At 40.1% G+C, this 7,864-nt stretch overlaps 1 protein-coding gene across 9 annotated transcripts in view; it reads left to right on the forward strand.

The window, feature by feature from the left end:
• GTDC1 (glycosyltransferase like domain containing 1) overlaps positions 1–7,864 on the forward strand; it is a 283,243-nt gene that overhangs the window by 221,610 nt on the left and 53,769 nt on the right. The window lies entirely within an intron of this gene.

Here is a 7,864-nt window from a genome sequence, read left to right on the forward strand (position 1 = left end):
TGAACACACTCAAAACCGTAGAAATGGTGGTAGATTTTAGGAAAAACCCTTCCATACTTCCACCTCTCACAATACTTGACAACACAGTATCAACAGTAGAAACCTTCAAATTTCTGGGTTCTATCATATCGCAAGATCTCAAATGGACAGCTAACATCAAAAACATCATTAAAAAAGGACAACAAAGAATGTTCTTTCTGCGCCAACTCAGTAAGCTCAAACTGCCCAAGGAGCTGCTGATCCAGTTCTACAGAGGAATTATTGAGTCTGTCATTTGCACCTCTATAACTGTCTGGTTCGGTTCTGCAACCCAACAAGAAAAACACAGACTTCAGAGGATAATTAGAACTGCAGAAAAAATAATTGCTACCAACTTGCCTTCCATTGAGGACCTGTATACTGCACGAATCAAGAAGAGAGCCGTGAAAATATTTGCAGATCCCTCGCATCCTGGACATAAACTGTTTCAACTCCTACCCTCAAAACGACGCTATAGAGCACTGCACACCAGAACAACTAGACACAAGAACAGTTTTTTCCCGAAGGCCATCACTCTGCTAAACAAATAATTCCCTCAACACTGTCAGACTATTTACTGAATCTGCACTACTATTAATCGTTTCATAGTTCCCATCACCAATCTCTTTCCACTTATGACTGTATGACTATAACTTGTTGCTGGCAATCCTTATGATTTATATTGATATATTGATCATCAATTGTGTTGTAAATGTTGTACCTTGATGAACGTATCTTTTCTTTTATGTACACTGAGAGCATATGCACCAAGACAAATTCCTTGTGTGTCCAATCACACTTGGCCAATAAAATTCTATTCTATTCTATTCTATTCTGTTCTGCTGTCTCCAGGTACTGCCACATTTACTGTCCAGACTTTTTTGTCTGTCTTATTGACAATTATTACTGTTTGTTATTACTGGCAGTTATTATTATGTTTTATCCTGCTTTTTAATATATAACTCAAGCTGGTGAGCATACCTAATACTCCTTCTTCTACCTCTTTTTCCCAAACAATGGTTTGAGATGGGCTGGGCTGAGAGAGAATGACTAGCCCAAAGGCACCCAGTCTCCTTTCATGCTTAAAGGAGCCCTAGAACTCAGTCTCCTATTTTCTAGGCCACTACTTTCACCACTACACCATAATGGCTCTTTGGTATATATTTTGTTATGTTGAGGAAGTTCTATGAAAGGACACATGTAAAGCTTTCCTGATTTGCTAGTTGTCCCATATTGGGAGAATATATACAAAGAGCAGCTTCAAATGCGAGTCAAAACTGAGCTATGTAGGATTCTCTCTCTCTCGCTGTCTTGATGTGATATTTCTTCGATTCTAAGTAATTATAATAGCACTAGCATCTTCTTAATTTTGAAGGCACCTTTCTTTCCCTCAGCATCATGCTGAAAGTAAAAAATTTGTGAAAAGCATGAAGTAGTCTTTACTCAGTGGTGGGATTCAAATAATTTAACAACAGAGTCTCTGCCCTAATGACCGGCTGGCTGGGTATGACTGGCTGGGTGGGTGCAGCCAGGGTGGGCATGGCCAGGGTGGGCATGGCCAGGGGGCATGACAGCACTCAGCCTCCTGCAGCACTCTGCCAGCCAAAATGGGGCAGGGGGGTTAATTACAAAATGTGGGCTTCGCTTTGTGACATCCAGATCCAGCGAGCAAGGGGTGTGAACTGCACAGAAAATACACTTTCGTTTGGTTATGAAGAAATATACACTAAATGCAGACTACACACCACCCCAGCAAACAGCAAATTTTGAAGTTCCAAGTAAAGAGGATTCATTTTAGGATGAGTAACCACAGTTTGCATGTTGGAGCTTCCTAAAGGAATGCTGGGAAACTCTGTATTTTAAAGAACATTTGAGGGAGGGGTGCAGAATAGCCCTTCTCTGCCCGAGGCTGTAAAGACCCGGCACCAATCAAAACACTTTTTGTGAAGCAACTGATCAACACTGACATGGTAAGCCACTAGTACCATGATGGCAAACCTATGGCACACATGCCACAGGTGGCACGTGTAGCCATATTGGTGGGCACATGAGCTCAGCTCCGGCGCTCATACACACACTGGCCAGCTGATTTTCAGGCCATCTGAGCCCACCAGAAGTAGGGAAACAGGCTGTTTCCTGCCTCCGGAGGGCCTCGGGAGGTGGTGAGGGTAATGGTTCATATTGCTTTAATCACTATTTGTTAACGAAACCGCAACTGATTTATTTAATGGTACCAAACTCTAAATAAAACAGGAATGGAAAATTCTAAGCTCTAGTGTAGACCCATGCTTCTCAACTTTGGCAACTTTAAGGTGCATGGACTTCTGTTCCCAGAATTCCCCAGGCAGCATGAAGTTCCTCCATCTTAAAACTTGCCAAGGCTGAAAAATGCTGATCTATATAGATTGGAATTTTTCCATTCCTCTTTTACTGGTTCCTACTTACTTATGAGCAATCATAATGCAAAATCCCCATTCCCAACTCAACCTAAAGCAGGATTTTTGGCCTGGACGGCCTCTTGTACCACCCTGGAAGCCAAAATGGGGCATGTGGGCTGTGCCATGCCCCCCACCCCGTTGCCCCGTTTTGGGCCTGGATGGCCTCCTACACCTCCTGCACCTTCCAACCTGGAAGCCAAAATGAGGTGCACAGGGGGACTCCTGGGAGGGGCAGAGTGGGCGAGGCTAGCCAGAGGTGGGATTAGCCAGTTCTCCGAACTGGGCAAAAAGTTAAAAACCGGTTCACCTGAACTGGTGCAAACTAGCTGAATCCCACCTCTGTCTTTACTCAAAACTTCATTAGACCCCAGAAGCAAGGCTAAGGAAAGGCTTGTGTAGGTTCTTGAAGTTGACTTTTTTGAAAAGATGTACATAAGGATGGGAGATACAATAAAATATATTGTATATATTGCCTTGAATCTTTCAAGAAATCTTCACAGATGGTAGATGCTGTTACTGTTAGGAATACAAGTAGACCAGGTATGGGTTCTACTTATCTTTACTATCGGTTTGCAATGGGAGCACGCATGCTTCTGCAGAAGCCCCTTGATGATGTCAGGGCGGGTGGGCGGAGCCTCCCGCCAGTTTTACTACCGGTTCTATAGAACCGGACAGAACTGGGAGCAATCCACCACTGAAGTAGACCTTGCCTTATGATCACAATTGACCCCTGCATTTCTGTTGCTAAGCAAGGCAGTTGTTAAATGAGTCATGACCCATTTTACAGCCTTTTTGCCATGGTTATTAAGTGAATCACCACAGCTGTTAAGTGAATTGTACGGTCATTAAGTAAATATGGCTTCCCTCATTGACTTTGCTTGTCAGAAGCTGACTGGGAAGGTTGCAAGTGGTGATCACATGATCCCAGGACATGGTAGCTGTCATAAATAGAAACCAGTTGAAAAAGGCTTGAATTTTGATCATGTGACCATGACCATGGGGATGCTGCAATGGTGGTAAGTATGAGAACTGGTCCTATCTCACTTTTTTCAGTGTTGTTGTAACTTCAAACAATCACTAAACGAAGTGTTGTATGTCGAGGACTACCTGTCTCCCAAAGTCTCAGGATCTGTGAGTGACCACTGCCAATTGGTTCTCCATTCCTTTTTTAAATTAACATTTTTGGTCCCTAGAATATAAATATTTAATTTATACAGATTTTAAAATTTTATATGTTAGGTAACATAATTTATACACTGTTACGTTGATATCAATATTTAGTTTATTTTAAACCCAAAAAATTAAAAGTGATTAAAAATGAACAAAACTAAGAAAAGATAAAATACTGCAAAGAACACATTGATTGATTGATTGTTCGTTCATTCAGGCTCAGCATGTTTATTTGGCCACAACAGGTGCAATATTTGCCTTCCCGTGTATTATGTTTAGATATCATAGTTATCTAGCAATGGCAGTTGAAACACAAATGACTTCTGTCTTTTTCCTCAGTTTTAATCTAACATCATACATTACAATAGAAATGGGAGGGGGAGGGGAATGAAAATCACACTTGCTTCTTTTGAAGCTGCTTTGTGATAATGTTGAACCAGTTCCAGGTAGTCCATTGATATCAGATTGCTGATTGGTAGGATGTGAATTTTCAATCTGATACTTTCCGTAGGTTTTGGAGCCAGTGATAGGCTTTAACTTTCAGCCTTTTCCAGTTTCCAAATGAATGTACATCGGGGAGGAAGTGGCATTGTGACAAGTTTCATAGCTGACTTACACAACTTTATTTGAAAATCAGATAAATTTCTAGGTATATTTGTATTTGTGCCCTGATTGATGTTATCTACTTCTCTACAAGCAAACAACCAAGGTAAATGAGTACCAATGATTCCCTTCTATTGGATGTTTGACTTTTTCAATAAAAAATGCTAGGCTTCCCCTTATGTCAGTGGAAATCTCCACTAATGAAGCTAGTATTACCACCAAAACTCACTTTTCCCCAACTTGGCCAGTACAGTGATTATCTGTACAGGCAGTTCTTAACTTATGACCATTTGTTTAGCGACTGTTCAAAGTTGCAGCGTGACTTATGACTGTTTTTCACACTTTCGACGGTTGTAGCATCCCCGTGGTCATGTGATCAAAATTCGGACGCTTAGCAACTGGCATGTATTTATGACAGTTGCAGTGTCCTGGGGGCATGTGATTAATTTTTGTGATCTTCTGACAAGCAAAGCCAATGAGGAAGCTAGGTTCACTTAACAACAACAGTTTCTAATTGAACAATTGGAGTGAGTCACTTAAGAACTGTGCCAAGAAAAGTCATATAATGGGACAAAGTTCACTTAACGACTGTCTTGCTTAGCGATGGAAATTTTGGGGTCAATTGTGGTAGTAAGTTGAGGTCTATCTGTGATGTTGTATTTTTGTTCACGCTTTCAATGTGATAATTGCTGTCTATCGGTAATGTTTTGGAGTCAGCAGCACCTTTGCTGCTTTTTGAAAGCATGTACAAAATAGCTGATAGGTTGGATCAGATCTATTCATAACAATGGCTGCCATCTTGGGCCTGGTGATCTAGAGAGGGATCAGGTGAAACCAGGGGTTCTATTCAGCAGGTTCTGACAGGTTCTGGAGAACCAGTATCGGACATTTTGAGTAGTTCGGAGAATCGGCAAATACCACCCCGGCTGGCCCCAGGCTGGGGTGGGAATGGAGATTTTGTAATATCCTTCCCCCAGGAATGGGGAGGGAATGGGGATTTTGCAGTATCCTTCCCCTGCCATGTCCACCAAGCCACACTATACCCACCAAGCCACACCCACAGAACCGGTAGTAAAAAAAACATTGAATTCCACCACTGGGTGAAACACTTCCCTATCCTATATCTTGTCCAGAGATACCTTCTTCCTCTTCCTGCCTACTTTTGCTCTTTTTTAGGCATACACTTCCAAGTGAAGAGCAGGGCTAAAACTACTCCCCATTTCTACTTTCTAAGAATGCTTACAGGGTTGGTGTGATTCTCAGAAGCATGCTCATAAATAAATATGATCCTATCTTCTCTGGTTGGTTGGCTTTGCAGTCAGCCTCTTTAGAATTTTTCCATTAGATAGGGCAGAGCTCCCTATGGATAGTAGAGGAGTAAATCTATGTAATTTGAGCTACCAGGATGCCTAACTGTGGCCTTGGTGGCAGGCTTGCTTCTGGGTTCTGTTCAAGGTCCTTTAAAACTCTTCATTGCTTGGAATCAGGCTTTCTGAAGGGCCTCCTCATCCCTATTTAGACCTGGTAGAGAAGTCATGCTTTGAGCAGCATCAGCTAGGGTTCTACATTTGAGGGGCCCCAAGAGACATAAATTATCCTTCCCTTCCAAAATTTGATTATCTCCATCCCTTTTGACGTTTCAGAAGACCCTCAGGAACTAGCCATGTCATTAGGTTCCCAGGGAACCAGAGATTTGCTTTAGACGGCCCCATTATTGAGGTGAATGCTTTTAATCCTCTCTTTACCTAGGAGTTTCTGTATTTGCTTTTTCATACTCTTTATTTCTTAATGTATTTTTTTAATATTTTGTTAATATTTATTGCTTTTATATCTGTTTTACCCAACTGTGTGCTATCCAGAGTCGCTTTTGATGAGATGAGCAAATATGCAAATTTGATAGACAGATACATAGATGGATGGATAGATTAGATAGATTAGATAGATAGATTAGATAGATTAGATAGATAGATAGATAGATAGATAGATAGATAGATAGATAGATAGATAGATTAAATTATTAAATTAAAGTAAAGTAAAGTAAAGTAAATTAATAAACTATTTCTTGTGATATGTTGAAGCCATGAGGAAACCACAGAAGTAGTAACCAGGAAATAGATCATTATATCATTTCTGTACTGTTGACCATAGAGATTATAGTGTGTATAAATTATGGTTGACTTATTTTGTGTCCAGGGAATATGAAAGATGCAGAGATTATGTTGCCTAGCAAAAGCACAACCATCTAATCCCACTTGCAGTTAAATACCTTCCGAGAATATTTCTTCGGTATTTTTGTGAGTCTCTGCATCCATGCTTTTATATTTTAATATCTCCACTATTACCAAGAGGTATGCAAAACTACCGGGTGCCAAATACTGCCAAATTAAAGTGAATAATACTTATTTCTAACTCTATCATGAAATAAATCTTGTTCTAAATATCATTCAGTGAAATGGCATTCCAAAATAGCTTCTTAAAAAACTGTCAAGGTGATTAATATTATGTGTGCAATGTAAGTAGATAGCAGACTCCTTGTTGCACGGTGAAAAGATATTTTCTAGTTGCTTTCATTGAGATATTGGTAACATCTTATCTAATAACTGAAAATTCTAATATGACAGAATGGATTTATGAGGACTAATATCTTGGAAATATCATGAGGTAAGGTACTGCATAACTGGGTGTAAGAGCCAGGGTAAAGAGGTAAAAGATTGCACCCAAACATGTAACTCAAAATCAGTAAAGAGGTAGCTATGCTGGTTGATTTTGGAGAGGAGGGGTATTGGAAAAACAAACAAACAAGCCACAACAACAGAAATCCAAGAATCTTATGGCAGAGCTTCCTTTTCACATACATTTTATTGAATCTCAAGCCCCTTTAGAAACCGTTCCCTTGGAAGGAACATTTTTCTGTCTAGATATTTGCAGGTTGAGGAAAAGAAGGGAAATAAACATGTTTTAGAAAAATAAAAGTATTTTAGTCATAGGAAAGAAACACAACGACATTATTTCCCTGGTGGTTGTTTAACAGAGGCTTAAAAGACATTCCATATGATATAAGGTAGAAGGCTCCACATTTAATTTCTGGGATTTCCTTTTTAAAAGGATGTTAAGAAGCCAGGTTGGCGGCTGCTGTGTGGAGAGGGGGGGAGTATCCGAGTGGCCCATTGCCAAGCACCTAGATTGTGATCATGTGACTTCAGGAGTCTCTGGGTGTGTGATGGCCAGAACAATGAGGACTGGTTGTTAAGTCTCTTTTTTGAGCACTTTTATATGTTCAAACAGTCGCTGAACACATGGTCAATAATCAAGGACTACCTGGAAGGAGTATTATTAGTTGCGGTTCTGTCAGTAAATACAAACGTATTAATGACCTGTGAAAACCAGTGGGATGTTATCTATAGTGTGTATCGCTTTTAATTGCTTGTTATCTAACCACTTGGCAATCCAGACATTCCTGAAAAGAAATAATGGTTCAGAGCTACTCTTGTCTTGAATATGGATTTTGGTGGTTCCATCCCTTTGTCTCCATTTGTCTCCCTTTGTCCCTCTGACAAAACAATTGTGTTTGTATTCATAAAATTTTATAGTAGTGGGATTATTTAAAAAACAACAACATTGTATTCAAAAGTGTT

The sequence above is a fragment of the Ahaetulla prasina genome, chromosome 1, assembly GCF_028640845.1.
Source record: "Ahaetulla prasina isolate Xishuangbanna chromosome 1, ASM2864084v1, whole genome shotgun sequence".
Lineage (NCBI taxonomy): Eukaryota > Metazoa > Chordata > Lepidosauria > Squamata > Colubridae > Ahaetulla > Ahaetulla prasina.